The sequence below is a fragment of the Mesoplodon bidens genome (assembly GCF_964165515.1).
Source record: "Mesoplodon bidens genome assembly, chromosome: Y".
Lineage (NCBI taxonomy): Eukaryota > Metazoa > Chordata > Mammalia > Artiodactyla > Ziphiidae > Mesoplodon > Mesoplodon bidens.
Window position 1 is genome coordinate 44,937,267 of NC_138180.1, and position 17,550 is coordinate 44,954,816.

Here is a 17,550-nt window from a genome sequence, read left to right on the forward strand (position 1 = left end):
TAATGAAGTTGAGTTTACCCATTATTTCTTTCATTTATCCTGCCTTTGGTATTGTATGTAAAATGACACTTCAAAACCAAGGTCTTCTTAGTTTTCTCCTATGTAATCTTCTAAGAGTTTTATAGTTTTGAGTTTTATATTTAGGTCTTGAGTTAAATTTTGTGAAGGGTGTGAAGTCTGTCTAGATGATTTTTTTTTTGCATGTGGATGTCCACTTGTTTTAGCACCATTTGTTGAAAAGACTGTCTTTGCTATTGTATTATTTTGCCACTACCATACTTTCTTTTTTTTTTTTTTTTTTTTTTTTGCGGTACGCGGGCCTCTCACTGCTGTGGCCTCTCCCATTGCGGAGCACAGGCTCCGGATACGCAGGCTCAGCGGCCATGGCTCACGGGCCCAGCCGCTCCATGGCATGTGGGATCTTCCCGGACTGGGGCACGAACCTGTGTCCCCTGCATCGGCAGGCGGACTCTCAACCAGTGTGCCACCAGGGAAGCCCTACCATACTTTCTTGATTACTGTAGCTTTATATTGTCTTGAGGTCTGATAGTGTCAGTTCTCCAGCTTTGTTCTTCTTCAATATTGTGTTGGCTGTCCTGGGCCTATTGCCCCTTTAGAATCAATTTGTTGATGTCCACAAAATAAGTTGCTAGAATTTGGTTTGGGATTGTTTTGAATCTATAAAGCATGCTGGAAAGAAGTGACATTTTGGCATATTGAATCTTTCCCATCCATGAACATGGAATGTCTCTTCATTTATTTAGTTCTTTGTTTCAGTTCATCAGAGATTTGTAATTTTCTTTGTATAGCTCTTGTACAAGTTTTGTTAGACTTATAACTATGTATTTCACTTTTGGGGGTGCCATGTGAATGGTATTGTGTTTTAAATTTCAGATCTACTTGTTTATTGATGGTATTTAGGAAAGCAGTTGACTTTTATATGTTAACCTTATATCATACAGTCTTGCTATAATCATTTATTAGTTACTGGAAGTTTTTTTACTTTTTTGGTCATTTCATTCAGATTTTTCATACAAAGGGTCATGTCATCTGCAAACAAATCCTTAAGTAAAAATCAACCATTAAAAAAATTTGAGGCTGTGAAATGTTAGTTCTTTAGTTGTCAGTGTTAATTTTAATTTGTATGTGTGATGCTAAGAGGTAATTAATAAGGTGAATCAATAAAGTGGATCTTGTCTGTATGCATTTATTTATTTTAATGGATCTATTGTAAAATAAAATATTTTCTTTCTATTTAGTCTTTTCTGGATATTCAACAAATACTAAGTACAACCCACTCCAAATAAAAGCAGAAATAGCAAGTCATTGTGATAGGGTGAGTAAAAATGAGTGTTTTTACACTAGAAGCAGCATGTGTATTTTTTATATACTGATAACATCACTTATTATGATTTACTTAATTCCTTTGATAGGAATAGAAAATTTTCATTTTAAAGCCTCAGCCCATTTAAGAAAAATTGCTTGTATCCCTCTGTGTATTTCATAGGGCTAGATTCACCCAACGTTTGGAAAGATTTGGCAATGTCAGGGCCCGAGCTCACAGGGCTGCTTCCCTGTATTAGTGGGATGCCAGCTCTGTCCCTTGGCAGCTTTAACATCTGCTGCTCTTCCCTGGTCTCTGTATTCCCAGAGAAATCTTGCCTGCGATGGTGTTTGACCAGAAGGTGCCAGTACTCCTTGCCAGTGGTGCCAGGTTCTTTGTGTGCCACCGTGTTCCATCTCTTCATCCTCTTGTCTTTGGTGTCTGGGAGGGGGGACAGGAGACATCTTAGAGACCAAGCCTCCCATCCTAGTGTCTCAGTGCCTAAACCAGAGTGTCTCTTTTAGTGCTGTGGTTCTCACATCCTAGTGCACTAGCAAAAAACACCTGGGGCATCAGTTCAAAGTGTGAGCCCCATCCCCATTTCCATAGCAACTGTCTCATTACCATGCTGGCTGCCCCTGGAAGAGACAGGGCTCCCTGCCAACAAACGCCCGCAATTAAGTGTCCCCTGCTCGCCTGGAGTGGGTCCTAGCACCTGTTTAAATAAGCACTGCAGGCGACTGACTTTCAGGTAGTGGGAAGCCATGCTTTGAGCAACAGGGTTTCCTAGGTGAGATCTGTGGGTAGTAAGCAGAAGAGAGGATGAAAAATGTATGACAAAGTTTGCTCATTGCAATGTGTAAATCAATACCTTGAAAAAGAAAATCATTGCCGGTTCCAGGGCTCCACATAGGTAGAAAGCTGTTGGTGACCCGGGCCTTTTGTGTCTAAGCGAGCCAGCCCCTCTGCCAGAGCTGTTTGATATGCCAGGTATGGGAGGTCATGGAAAGACTGGGTGACCCCATGAATTGCAAGCTAGTCAGAAACTTAGATGACAATGCCAACAACTGTAGAAATCATTTTTCACAGCTTCTTTTTGTGGAAAAAAATGTAATTTGTCTTTAGCTTTCCAGATTAAAATGAGAGCTGACCCAGATGAAGCAAGAACTGCGGTACAAAGAAAAGGGGGTGGAGACCCTGAAAGAGTGAGTGGCCTGCAGTAACAGAGGGAGAGTTTCCCTGCGATTTCCTGTTGCCCTGACCTGTTTGGTGCCGGGACATGTGTCCTAAAGCTTCATGGGTGTTCACTTTTATGCTTTTATTTATGCTCATTATTTCCCTAAGTTAAAAAAAATTGTATTGAAGTATAGTTGATTTACAGTGTTGTGTTAGTTTCAGGTATACAGCAAAGTGATTCTGTTATGTGTATATATAGATACACATATATATTCTTTTCCATTTAGGTTATTACAAAATATTGAGTATATTTCCCTGTGCTATGCAGTAGGTCTTTGCTGGTTATCAATTTTATATTTAGTAGTGTGTATATGTTCATCACAGAATCTGTTCTTTGACGATACTCAGTTTTTAAAATACTTGAAAAACAAGATTCTTATTTTTATATTATGCTCATTATCTCTAGCTACATACTTGATATATATAAATAAAGCTGTATAATCATTATTAAATTAAATTTTCTTAATTAGAAGTACATTAATTTAAAAATTAAGTTCTCCTTTCTCATTAGCCATACTCAAGTGCTTACTAGCCGTACGTGGTTAGTTCAGCTTTTCTCTACCTCAACGCAATTGACATTTTCATTTGTCCTGTGATATTTTATGGAGGATGTCCTGTCCATTGTATGGTATTTGGCGGCATCCCTGGGTTCTCCCCACTGGATACCAGTGACACCTCTTGATTGTGACAACCAAAAATGTTCTCCAGTACTGGTAGATATCTTCTAGGTGGACACATTACCCCTCAGTTGAGAACCACCAAGCTAATGATGACTGTATTGGACAACTCAAATAATAGAACATTTCCATCATTACAGAATGTTCTATTTGACAATATAGTTTATAGGTCTTCCTCCTGTTGTCATCTTTACAATTAGAACTATATTCCTATTAAGAGTTTGGGGATGAATTTCTTATAATTTGTGAGCTATATTAAGTTAATGAACAAGTGTTATTTTACCAATGATAACATTACTGGTTTACTTTTTGGATGAAATTATTCTTGATTTGTATCCTGCCTTCATTTCCTGAACTTGGGCACATGCTTCACATTTTCTGTGCCTAATTTTCACATTGATTTGTGAATGGTAATCATTCTGATAACAGCAGCAGCATCTAATACATAGTCAGCTTTCAGTTTATGGTAGGAATCCATATGGTAACTATTATTGTTAAAGGTAGCAGCATTCCACTGTTTGCATCCAATATGCAGATTCAAAAATCCTGTGTCATGTGACTGCAGTATTGCTCTTTATAAGGTAAAAGATGAATGTCACTGTTCAACAAATATGTTATTTCAGTGTCACATAAAGGTAATTAACATAGGTCAAGTCCTATTCTTTAATAGTTGGTTGAAGTTAATTTTCTTAATTATCTAGATTGGTTGGGTTTATGAGTTATTTGTCTTTCTTTGGGGGGAGGGGTTGTTGTTGTTGTTTTATGGACATTACAGCTCTGCAATTTATTCATCGTATAACTGGAAGTCCATACCCTTTGACCAGCATCTCCACACTTCCCCCACCCTTTAGACCCTGGTAAACACTACTCTATTCTCTGTTTCTGTGAATTCAATTTTTTTTAGATTCCACATATAAGTGAAATAATACAGTATTTGTCTTTTCTGTCTGACTTATTTCACTTAGCATAAAGCCTCCAGCTCTCTTTAGGTTATCACAGATGGTAAGATACCATTCTTTTTAGTGGCTGAATAATATTGCACTCTGTGTATGTATATCTTTATCCAGTCATCTGTCAGTGGATCATTAGGTTCTTTCTGTGACTTGGTTATTGTGAATAATACTGCAGTGAATATGGGAGTGCATATTATTTGATGGAGGTTTCATTTCCTTGTAATATATACCAAGAAGTAGAATTGCTGGATCATACGTTAGCTCTATTTTTATTTTTTTGAAGAACCTCCATTATGTTTTCTGTAGTTGTTGTATTGCCACCAACAATGTACAAGAATTCCCTTTTCTCCACATCCTCACCAACAGCATTTCTCATCATTTTGATGATAGCCATTCTGAAAGGTGTGAGGTGGTATCTCATTGTGGTTTTGATTTGAATTTACCTGAGTCTTAGTGATATTGAGCATATTTTCATGCTCCTATTGGCCATCTGTATGTCTTCTTAGGAAACTCTCTATTCAGATCCTCTCCTTATTTATTTATTTATTTTTAATAAATGAGTTTTTAATCAGTAATTTCCCTTTTCGGTTTTAGACCAGTTGGAATTGAATTTCTTTTCTTTTCTTATTTATTTATTTATTTATTACATCTTTATTAAAGTATAATTGCTTCACAATGGTGTATTAGTTTCTTCTGTATAACAAAGTGAATCAGCTATACATATACATATATACACATATCCCCTCCCTGTTGTGTCTCCCTCCCACCCTCCCTATCCCATACCTCTAGGTGGTCAAAAAGCACTGAGCTGATCTCCCTGTGCTATGTGGCTGCTTCCTACTAGCTATCTCCCCTTATTTTTAAATTGGATTGTTTGTTATTTTGCTATTAAGTTGTATGAGTTTTTAATATATTTTTGATATAACCTGTGTTAATTCCAATGGTAAGGAACTTTTTCCCTGTGTTTTCTGAGAGAATTTTTACATTTGCAGGTCTTACATTTAATTTAAATCCTTAATCTGTTTGCAGTTAATTTTTGTGAATGGTGTAAGATATGTGTCCAGTTTCACTGTTCTGCATATGAATATCCAGTTTTCCCAATATAATTTATTGAAGAGACTTTTCTTTCCCCTTGAATATTCTTGGCTGCCTTGTCAAATATTAGTTTAACCCATAGTGGGCTCTCAGTTTTGCTACGTTGGTCTATGTGTCTGTTTATATCAGTACCATATTGTTTTGATAACTATAGTTTTTTCATATGGTTTAAAATCATATAGTTTGATTCCTCCAGCTTTCTTCTTTCTCATTATTGCTTTGGCTTTATGAGAACTTTTTTTTACAAATTCAGAATTGTTCTTTATTAATTATGCAAAAAATGCCTTTGGAGTTTTGATAGGGATTGCATGGACTCTATAGATGCCTTTGAATGGCATGGATATTTTAACAGTGTTATCTCTTCTGATCATTGACATGAGAAACTTTTCATTCATGTTTTTCATTTCTTTCATTACTGTCTTGTAGGTTTCAGTGTATAGTACTTTCACTTCCTTAGTTAAACTTTTTCCTAGTATTTTCTTGGTCTTGGTGCTATTGTGATTGGATTTTTTCTTTGTTTCTCTTTCTGATATTTCATTATGGTGTGTAGAAACACAACTGATGTTTGTACCTTGATACTGAATGCTGCGACTTTGCTGAATTTGTTTATTAGGACTGTTTTGTTGGTGGCGTCTTCAGGATTTTCCATATACAGGCTTATGTCATGTGGAGACAGAGACTTCTTCCTTTCCAGTTTGAAATGTCTTTTCTTGCCTAATTGCCCTGGCTAGGAATTCCAGTACTATTTTGAATAAAAGTAGCTAGAGCATGCCTCTTATCATCTTAGAGGAAAAGGTTTCTTTCAGCCTTTCACTTGAGTGTATTAGCTGGGGATTTGTCATGTTATGTCCTATATTATGTTGAGGTATGTTTTTTCTACAACCAATTTGTTGAGAATGTTTATCATGAAAACATGTTGAAAATTATCAATACTTTATATGATTTTTATCCTTCATTCTATTATTGTGTAATCCATGGATTGATTTTTGTATGTTGAAACATGCCAACATCCCAAGAACTAATACCACTTGATCAAGGTGTATGATCCTTTTAAAGTATTGTTGAATTCTGTTTGCTAGTATTTTGTTGAGAATGTTTGCATTTATATTTATCAGGGATATTGGTCCGCGTTTTCTTTTCTTGTAGTAAACTTATCTAGCTAGCTTTGGTAATGCCAGGGTAATTCTGACTTTGTAAAATGAGTTTTGGAGTGTTCCCTCCTCTTTAATTTTTGGGAAGAGTTTGAGAAGGATATATATTAATTCTTCTTCAAATGTTTGCTGGAGTTTAGCCATGAAGGCTTCTGGACCTGGACTATTCTTTATTGAGAGATTTTGATTCAGTCTCCTTATTCTTATTGGTTTGTTTACATTTTCTATTTCTTCATGATTCACTCTTGTTAGGTTTTATGTTTCTAGGAATTTTTCCATTTCTTGTAGGTTGTTCAGTGGTTGACATATAATTGTTAGTAGCTTTTTATAATCCTTTGTATCTGTGTCTTCCTTTTCATTCATAATTTTTTGAGCCTTCTCTCTCTTTTTTTTCTTGGTAAGTGTAGCTAAAATTTTGTTTACCTTTTAAAAAACCAACTCTTAGTTTCCTTGATTTTTTAAATTTTCTCTAATTTGTACTTCATTTATTTCTTCTCTGATCTTTGTTATTTCCTTCTTTCTGCTAAGTTTGGGCTTAGTTTGTTTTTCTCTTCCCCTGAGGTGTAAAAGTACATTGTTTTTTGAGACCTTTTTCTCCCCTCAAAATATCTGGTGTTTATTGACTTTAAACTTCCCTCTTACAACTGCTTTTGCAGCATCCCATAGGTTTTAGTATGTTGTGTTTACATTTACATTTGTTTCAAGATATTTTTAAATTTCTTTTTTGATTTCCTCTTTGAGCCATTGGTTTTTCAGGTGTGTATTATTTAATTTCCACCTCCTGTAATTGATATCTAGTTTTATATTTGTGATCAGAGAAGATACTTGTTATAATGTCAGTCTTTTAAGATTAAGGATAAGATTTTAAGGTTTCTTAAAGATAGTTTTGTGACCTAACACATGATCTGTCCTGGAGAATATTCCATGTATTCTTGAGGAGAAGGGTATTCAGTTGCTGTTGGATGGAATGTCCTGTTAGGTCCATTTTGTCTAAAGTACAGTTCAACTTGATTTTCTATCTGGATGATCTATCCCTTTTTTTATGATTTATTGGTGATATTTAAATTTATTTATTTATTTTATTTATTTATTTTTGGCTGTGTTAGATCTTCATTGCTGCATGGGGGCTTTCTCTAGTTGCAGTGAGCGAGGCCTACTCTTCATTGTGGTTTGTGGACTTCTCATTGTGGTGGCTTCTCTTGTAGTGGAGCACAGGCGCTAGGCGTGTGGGCTTCAGTAGTTGTGGCATGCAGGCTAAATAGTTCTGGCTCATCAGCTCTAGCACACAGGCTCAGTAGCTGTAGTGCAGGGACACAGTTGCTCCATGGCATGTGAGATCTTCCCAGACCAGGGCTCAAACCCGTGTTCCCTGCATTGGTGGGTGGATTCTTAAGCAGTGCACCACCAGGGAAACCCTATCCATTGTTGAAAGCAGGGTGTTAAAGTCTCATACCATTGTTGGATCGTTGTTTATTACTCCCTTAAAATTTGTTAGTATTTGCTTACTATATTTAGCTCTAATATTGGATTCGTGTATATTTAAGATTGTTGTATCTTCTTGATGAATTGATCCTTTATAATTACATTATTATAATGTAATTATAGACCTTACATTATTTGACCTTCTTTGATTCTTCTTCCTGTTTTTAGCTTAAAGTCCCTATTGTCTGTTGTAAGTATTTTGTGCTCTACTTGCATGGAGTATCTTTACATCCCCTCACTTTGAGCCTATATGTGTCCTTGAATCAGAAGTGAGTCCCTTGTAGGCAACATATAAGTGGGTTTGTTTATTTATCCATCTAGCCACTCTATGTCTTTTGATTGGCACATTTAGCCCATTTACAGTTAAAGGAATTATTGATATGTAAGGAGTTACTGCTGACATGTTAATTCTTCTTCTTTTTCTTCTTCTTCTTCTTCTTCTTCTTCTTCTTCTTCTTCTTCTTCTTCTTCTTCTTCTTCTTCTTCTTCTTCTTCTTCTTCTTCTTATTTTGCAGTATGTGGGCCTCTCAATGTTGTGGTCTATCCTGTTGCAGAGCACAGGCTCCAGACGCGCAGGCTCAGCAGCCATATCTCATGGGCCCAGCTGCTCCGCGGCATGTGGGATCTTCCCGGACAAGGGCACAAACCCGTGTCCCCTGCATTGGCAGGCGGACTCTCAACAACTGTACCACCAGGGAAGCCCAATTCTTCTTTTTTTTTTTAAAGAAAAGATTTATTTATTTAGCTCTGTCGGGTCTTAGTTGTGGCACTTGGGATCTTCCTTTCCACATGCAAGATCTTCATTGTGGCATGTGGGATCTTGTTTTTTTGTTTTTTTGTTTTAGTTGTATCATGCAGGCTACAGCTAAAGATTCCACATGCTGTTACTAAAGATCCCACATGCCACAATGATGTGTTCATTCTTTACTGACTGTTTTATAAGTTTCTTTGTTCCTTTTTTCTCTTGCTGTCTTCCTTTGTGAGTTAATGATTTTTGTAGTTGGTACTCTGATTTTCTTCTTCTTACCTTGTTTGTATCTGTTACAGAGTTTTGTTTTGTGAGAGGCTTACTTGAAATGTCTTAAAGATATGACAATCTATTTTAAGCTGATAACAACTTAATTTTGATTGTATACAAAAACTCAACCCTTTAAACCCCCCTACCTATATGATATTTTTGATATCACACTTTACTTGTTTTTAAATTTTATATTCATTAACAAGTTATTGTTACTCCAGCTTATTCAGTTCTTTTGTCCTTCAACCAATATACTAGAATTAAGTGGTCAATATGCCTCCATGTTAAAGTGTTAGAATATTCTGAAACTGAATATATAGACATGGCTTTACCTGTATCTTATATATTTTCCTGTTACCAATTAGTGTTTTTCTGTGTTAGCTTGAAGAACTCCTTCCAGGATTTCTTGTGGATAGGTCTAGTGGTTATAAATTCCCTTAGCTTTTGTTTATAGGGAATGACTTTATTTTGTCTTTAATTCTGAAGGACAACTTTGCTGGATAAAACATTCTTGGTTGGCAGTGTTTTTTGTTTCAATCCTTTGCATATATCACTCTGTTCTCTCCTGGCCTGTAAGGTTTTGTTGAGAAATCCTCTCATAGCCTTATACGAGTTCCTTTGTGTGAGAGAATGATTTTTCTCTGATGGCTTAACATTGTCTTTGAAGTTAGAGGGTTGTTTTTTGTTTGTTTGTTTGTTTGCGGTACACGGGCCTCTCACTATTGTGGCCTCTCCCGTTGTGGAGCACAGGCTCCAGAAGCGCAGGCTCAGTGGCCATGGCTCATGGGCCTAGCCGCTCCATGGCACGTGGGATCTTCCCAGACCGGGGCATGAACCTGTGTCCCCTGCATCAGCAGGAGGGCTCTCAACCACTGCACCACCAGGGAAGCCCCTGTTGGAGGGTTTTATTATAATGAGTCTTGGAGAAAAAAACTTTGGATTGGAATTTTGGAGTGACCTAATTGCTTTATGAAGTTTGATGTCCAAATCTGTCCCAAGGTTTGGGAACTTCTCAGCCATTATTCCTTCAAATATCTTTCCACAATCTTTTCTCCTGCTCTTCTCCTTCTGGGACTCCAGTGCTGTGTAAATTGTTTCTCTTATTGTCATCCCATTGGTCCTGTAGGCTTTATTAATTCCTTTTCATTCGTCCTTCCTTTTGCTCCTCAGAATGGATAATTTCAAATGATCTGTCTTGGAGGTCCCTGATTCTTTCTTCTGCTTGTCTTGCTTGTCAAGTCAGATATTGAAGCTCTCTATTGAATTCTTCAATTCATTCTTTGTTTCTTTTTAATGCTTTCTATCTGCTTGTTGAACTTATTTTGTGCTTGTGTTGTTTTCCTGAAAACATTATTATTTTTCTATGTTCTCTTGCAGCTCTGTGATCATCTTTAGAATAATTATTTTGAATTATTTCTCTGATAATTCCTGAATCTCCATTTCTTTGGGTTAATTATTGTATTCTTACTGTGTTCTCTATTACTTTACGGTTTTCCTTAGATAGTGTTATGACTCTTCATGATCCCTGTGCCTTGTGTAGGTGTCTGTGCATCTGAAGAAGCCATCACCTATTCCAGACTTGATGGTTTCAAGTTTAATTTATGACTGTGTCTTCAGTTGGAAAGACCTTAACATAGTGGATGTCCTTATCCTTTACAGCATGTTAGAGAATGCTCTGACCCCTAGTTTAGTGGTATGGGGCACCAGTTGTCATGGCATATACCTGGACTAGACATGTGGAGGGTTTGGTGACTCATTAGCATAGACTTTCAGGTCCACCGCATTGACAACTGCAGGTGCCCTGTAGTGGCTGCAATGGCTGTTAAGGTCTTCAGCAGTTACTCTGGGTACAGTGACTATAGAAAAGGGAAAAAAACAGTGGTGGCTAGAACCAGTGGTTTTGCATATACTTGGCTGTGGGGCCAGCCCCTGGTGCCTATATAGTAGCAGTGGCTGTTTCCAGACACATGTATTGGTGGGGGCCAGGGTAAGGGCTGGGACCAAGTGTGGGCTCACTGGCATCTGCAAAGACCCTGGCTGTTGATGTACACTACTGTGTCTACTGGTTCTTGATACAAGTATATGGCAGTGGAGACAGTGGCAGGGGGTGGACTGGGATTTTGCAAGTGCACAGCGGGAGGAGCTAGTTGCAGGTGTACACAGTGTTGCAGGCCAGTGACAGGAGAGAGGGCAGAATCTGGACCCGCAAGCTGCTGTGGTGTATTAGTTGTTGGTGTGCTCTCCTGTGGCTGCACAGACTCTGCCCAGGTGTGTGTACTGCTGTTTGTTGAGGCCAGTGATGAGGGTTCAGGCAGATAGCATTCAGATGAATAGCAGGAGAAGCCAGTCCTAAGCATGTGCATGCTGGTGGGCCAAAGAAATGAGCATGGTATTGGTAATTCATGCAGCTGCAGAGGCCTGGGCTGGCTACGAGTGCAGATCCTGGGCTCTGGAGGGAGGGTAAGGTTGGCATCAACAGACAATAACACCAATGGCAAGGGGCTGATGAAATCTGCAGGGTAGTTGTGGCAATTGAGCAGGCTATATGTTTCTTCAGTGGTAAGGTCCACTGCAGGCCAGATTACTGGGAACCACAGTTGCTTCTCCTGCTTTTGGAAACCTCTGCTCTTCTTTCTTCTTAGCCATCTCTCTACATCTCAGTCTGTCAATGTCTCAGTGTGGTGAACCAAAGTGAGTCCTTGGTCTCATGCCCTAGTAAGCAGGGAAGGTGGTTGCTTACCCCACTGTCCCTTTACTGGCAAGGGGAACTCTTTATAGCTGAGTGGTTCTCACCTGATGCTGAGTAGTGTTGCCTGGGGAAGGGGACAATCAGATAAAATGAGGCTGTTCTTCATTCCCTTTTTGTGTAGTTATTCTCAGGGTTTTTGTTTCCCTGTGTTGCTGAAGTGTCTCAATGGAAACCAGAGCTCTCCCAGAGCTGTTTTGCTCCTAGATAACTCATTGATGATCTCTGTGGGGGGATGGAGGATTGCGTCTTCTATGTCATCTTGATCTGAAGTCATTTAAACTAATTGTCTTCTTTTTGCTTCCCTTACCATTACCCAGGAATGTGTTCATTCTCCTCTGATTTTGGATCTACAAAAGGAGTTCCTTTAATTAGCTATAGTTAGTTAGCACAGCATGTAATTTTTTTTCTCTTAAACAATGCAAGCTTCATTTTCAACATCAGCTACTGGTTTCGTTACTCATTTTGTCCATCTTTGTGATGCTTCCCGGTGCACCAGTATCCATTCTGTAATTTTACTGTGTACAACCCTGCCAACCTTCAGATTCTCAGATGCCTGCTAGGGTGCTTCTATATGTGCTGTGGCTGTGTCCTCCTGGGTCACTTCTGCTAAAGGGCTGGTTGTCTCTTTTCTTGGTGTGAAGCTACTCATTGGGTTTTCGTATTGTCAATCTGATGCATGCATTTATAACATTTCCCATCAGCTTTTTACTTAAGGTTTTACACATATATCTTTTCAGGATGATTTCCTTAAAGAGGAATTTCTGGACCAAATGGCAAATGCGTTTGCTGTATAGTTAGATATTGCACCATTTTGGATTTCCATCACTGACACAAGTGATTCTCTTTTCCAGAACTTTACTAACAGCATGTGTTGTCAAACCTTAGTGTTTTTGTCAGTCTTATAGGAGAAATTTCTCAGTGTAGTATTATTTCACATTTCTTTTGAAGCCTTTTGTAAAACACTTCAGAACATATATAAAATGTGTGAAATACTTGGTGTAAACAAATATTAAAAACTCTTACAACAAGTAATTAAACTCTCCAGATAAATTGGGCTATCCTTTTCCACTGAAAGGAGTAGTAGGCTCTGCTGCCCTAAAGTTTCTGAAGCTTGTTTTGAAAGATTATCTTCATGTAATTCATTACTAGCATCCAGAGACATAGCGGGGAGGACTCAGAATGAGTTTCCCAAATGGGTGATGCCCAAGAACATACATCTGATTGGATAAAGCTCACCCACATTATGCAGACTAATATGTTTTACTCAGAGTCCACTGATTTTTTAATTTTAAAAAATAGTTTTTATTGGAATATAGTTGATTTACAGTGTTCTGTTAGTTTCAGGTATACAGCAAAGTAAGTCAGCTATACATACATGTGTCCACTCTTTTATATATTATTTACCTGTATAGGCCATTACAGAGTATTGAGTAGAGTTCCCTGTGCTATACACTATGCCCTTATTAGTTATGTATGTTATATATAGTAGTGTCTGTATGTCAATCCCAATCTCCCAATTTATCCTTCCTCCCCTTCCTCTGGTAACCATATCTTTGTTTTCCACATCTGTGACTCTTTTTCTGTTTGTGAATAACATCATTTATACCATGTTTTTAGATTCCACATATAAGCGATATCATATGATATTTGTCTTTCTCTGTCTGACTTACTTCACTCAGTATGACAATCTCTAGGTCCATCCAATTTGCTGCAAATGGCATTATTTTGTTCCTTTATATGGCTGAGTAATATTACATTGCATATATGTACCACATCTTCTTTACCCATTCCTCTGTTGGTGTACATTTAGGTTGCTTCCATGTCCTGGCTATTGTAAATAGTGCTGCAATGAGCATGGGGTGCATATATCTTTTTGAATTGTGGTTTTCTCTGGATATGTGCCCAGGATTCGGATTTCTGGATCACATGGTAGCTATATTTTTAGTTTTTCATGGAAACTTTGTACTGTTCTCCATAGTGTCTATATCAATATACATTCCCACCAACAGTACAAGACAGTTTCCTTTTCTCCACACCCTCTCCAGCATTTATTGTTTGTAGATTTTCTGATTTTCTGACTGGTGTGAGGTGATACCTCATTGCAGTTTTGATTTGCATTTTTCTGATAATTAGTGATGTTCACAATCTTTTCATGGGCATCTTGGCCATCTGTATGTCTTTGAAGAAATGTCTATTTAGATCTTCTTCCCATTTTTTGACTGGCTTCTTTGTTTTTTTGATACTGAGCTGCATGGGTTGTTTGTATATTTTGGAGACTAATCCCTTGTTGGTGTCTTCATTTGCAAATATTTTCCCATTCTGAGGGTTGTCTTTTGTTTTGTTTATGGTTTCCTTTGCTGTGCAGAAGATTTTAAGCTTAATGAGGACCCATTTGTTTATTTTTGTTTTTATTTTCATTATGGGGTAGATCAGAAAATATTTTGCTGCAGTTAATGTCAGAGTGTGTTCTGCCTATGTTTTGCTCCAATAGTTTTATAGTATCCAGTTTTACATTTAGGTCTTTAATCCATTTTGAGTTGAGTTTTGTGTATGGTGTTAGGGAGTGTTCTAATTTCATTCTTTTACATGTAGCTGTCCAGTTTCCCAGGACCACTTATTGAAGAGGCTGTTTTTTCTCCATTGTATGTTCTTGCCTCCTTTCTCATACTATATGTGGGAGGGTTAATATCTCGGTTTTCTATCCTGTACCATTGATCTATATTTCTCTTTCTATGCCAGTACCATACTGTTTTGATTACTGTAGCTTTGTAGTGTAGTCTGAAGCCAGGGACCCTGATTCCTCTCACTCCATTTTTCTTTCTCAAGATTGCTTTGGCTCTTCATGATCTTTTGTGTTTCCATACAAACTGCAGTTTTTTGTTCTAGTTATGTGAAAAATGCCATTGGTAGTTTTCTAGGGATTACACTGAATATGTAGATTGCTATGGGTAGTATAGTCATTTTCACAGTGTTGATATTCCAATCCAAGAACATGGTATATCTCTCCATCTGTTTGTATCATTAATTTCTTTCATCAGTGTCTTATAGTTTTCTGCATACAGGGCTTTTGTCTCCTTAGGCAGGTTTATTCCTAGGTGTTTTATTCTTTTTCTTGTAGTGGTAAATGGGAGTGTTTCCTTAATTTCTGTTTCGGATTTTTCATCACTACTGTATAGGAATTCAAGAGATTTCTGTGCATTTAATTTGTATCCTGCTGCTTCACCAAATCCATTGATTAGCTTTAGTAGTTTTCTGGTAGCATCTTTAGGATCTCTATGTATAATACCATGTCATCTGCAAACAGTGACAGTTTTACTTCTTTTCCAATTAGGATTCCTTTTATTTCTTTTCCTTCTCTGATGGTTGTGGCCAAAACTTCCAAAACTATGTTGAATAATAACGGTGACAATGAGCAACCTTGTCTTGTTCCTGATCTTAGAGGAAATGGTTCCAGCTTTTCACCATTGAGAAGGATGTTGGCTGTGGGTTTGTCATATATGGCCTTTGTTATATTGAGGTGGATTCCCTCTGTGCCCACTTTCTGGAGAGTTTTTATCTTAGGTGGATGTTGAATTTTCTTGGCAGCTTTTTCTCCATCTACTGAGATTATCATATGTTTTTCATCCTTCAGTTTGTTAATATGGTTTATCACATTGATTGATTTGCATATATTGAAGAATCATTGCATAACTGGGATAATCCCCACTTGATCATGGTGTATAATGTGCTGTTGGATTCTGTTTGCTAGTATTTTGTTGAGGATTTTTGCATCTTTGTTCATCAGAAATATTGGTCTGTAATTTTCTTTTTTTGTGACATCTTTGTCTGGTTTTGGTATCAGGGTAATGGTGGATTTTTAGAATAAGTTTGGGAGTGTTCCTCCCTCTGCTATATTTTGTAAGCGTTTGAGAAGGATAGGTGTTGGCTCTTCTCTAAATGTTTGATAGAATTCACCTGTGAAGCCATCTGGTCCTGAGCTTTTGTTTTTTGGAAGATTTTAATCACAGTCTCATGTGCTTGTGCCTGATCTGTTTATATTTTCTATTTCTTCCTGGTTCAGTCTTGGAAGGTTGTGCTTTTCGAATTTGTGTTTCTTCCAGGTTGTCCATTTTATTGGCATATAGTTGCTTGTAGTAATCTCTCATGATCCTTTGTGTTTCTGCAGTGTTAGTTGTTACTTCTCATTTTCATTTCTAATTCTGTTGATTTGAGTCTTTACCCTTTTTTTTCTTGATGAGGCTGGTTACTCGTTTATCAATTTTGTTTACCTTCTCAAAGAACCAGGTTTTACTTTCATTGATCTTTGCTACTGTTTCCATCATTTCTTTTTCATTTCTGATCTGATTTTTATTATTTCTTTCTTTCTGCTAACTTTGGGGTTTCTTTGTTATTCTTTCTCCAGTTGTTTTAGGTGTAAGGGTAGGTTGTTTATTTGAGATTTTTCTTGTTTCCTGATGTAGGAATGTATTGCTCTAAACTTCCCTCTTAGAACGCTCTTGCTGTATCCCATAGGTTTTGGGTCATTGTGTTTTCATTGTTATTTGTTTCTAGATTTTTAAAAATTTCCTCTTTGATTTCTTCAGTGATCTCTTGATTATTTAGTAGCATATAGTTTGGCCTCCATGTGTTTGTATTTTTTACAGTTTTCTTCCTATAATTGATATCTAGTGTCATAGCATTGTGGTCGGAAAAGATACTTGATATGATTTCAATTTTCTTAAATTCACCAAGGCTTGATTTGTGACCCAAGATATGATCTATCCTGGAGACTGTTCCATGAGCACTTGAGAAGAAAGTGTATTTTGTTGTTTTTGTATGCAATGTCCTATAAATATTAATTAAGTCTGTTTGTTTAATGTATCATTTAAAGCTTGTGTTTTCTTATTTAATTTCATTTTGGATGATGTGTACATTATGTAAGTGGGGTGTTAAAGTCCCCTACTATGATTGTGTTACTGTCGATTTCCATTTTTATGGCTGTTAGCATTTGCCTTATATATTGACGTATTCTTATGTTGGATGCAAAAATTTTACAATTGTTACATCTTCTTCTTGGATCAATCCCTTGATCATTATGTAGTGTCCATCATTGTCTCTTGTAATAGTTTTCATTTTAAAGTCAATTTTGCCTGATATGAGAACTGCTGCTCCAGCTTTCTTTCGATTTCCATTTGCATGGAATATCTTTTTCCATCCCCTCACTTTCAGTCTGTATGTGTCCCTAGGTCTGAAGTGGGTCTCTTGTAGACAGCATATATATGGGTCTTGTTTTTTATCCATTCAGCCAGTCTATGTCTTTTGGTTGGAGCATTTAATCCATATACATTTAAGGTAATTATCAGTATGTATTTTCCTATTACCACTTTCTTAACTGTTTTGGGTTTGTTATTGTAGGTCTTTTCCTTTCCTTGTGTTTTCTGCCTAGAGAAGTTCCTTTAGCATTTGTTGTAAAGGTGGTTTTGTAGTGCTGCATTCTCTTAGCTTTTGCTTGTCCATAAAGTTTTTAATTTCTCCAACAAATCTGAATGAGATCCTTGTCAGGTAGGGTAATATTGGTTTTAGGTTCTTCCATTTCATCACTGTAAATATATTGTGCCACTCCTTCTGGCTTGTAGAGTTTCTGCTGATAAATCAGCTGTTAACCTTTTGGGAGTTCCCTTGTGTATTATTTGTCATTTTTCCCTGTTGCTTTTAATAATTTCCCTATGTTTTTAATTTTTCAGCAGTTTGATTACTATGTGTCTTGATTTGTTTCTCCTTGGGTTTGTCCTGCCTGGGACTCTCTGCACTCCCTGGACTTAGGTGGCTATTTCCTTTTCCATGATAGGAAAGTTTTCGACTATAATCTCTTTAAATATTTTCTCG

At 37.2% G+C, this 17,550-nt stretch overlaps 1 pseudogene across 1 annotated transcript in view; it reads left to right on the forward strand.

Moving 5' to 3' along the window:
- The window catches only part of LOC308609680 (protein WWC3-like), a 91,486-nt pseudogene that overhangs the window by 1,850 nt on the left and 72,086 nt on the right, over positions 1 to 17,550 (forward strand). Inside the window, exons 2-3 of the transcript in view lie at positions 1,260 to 1,336; positions 2,450 to 2,529. The product of the transcript in view is annotated as a protein WWC3-like (transcript). The remainder of the gene's footprint in view (positions 1 to 1,259; positions 1,337 to 2,449; positions 2,530 to 17,550) is intronic.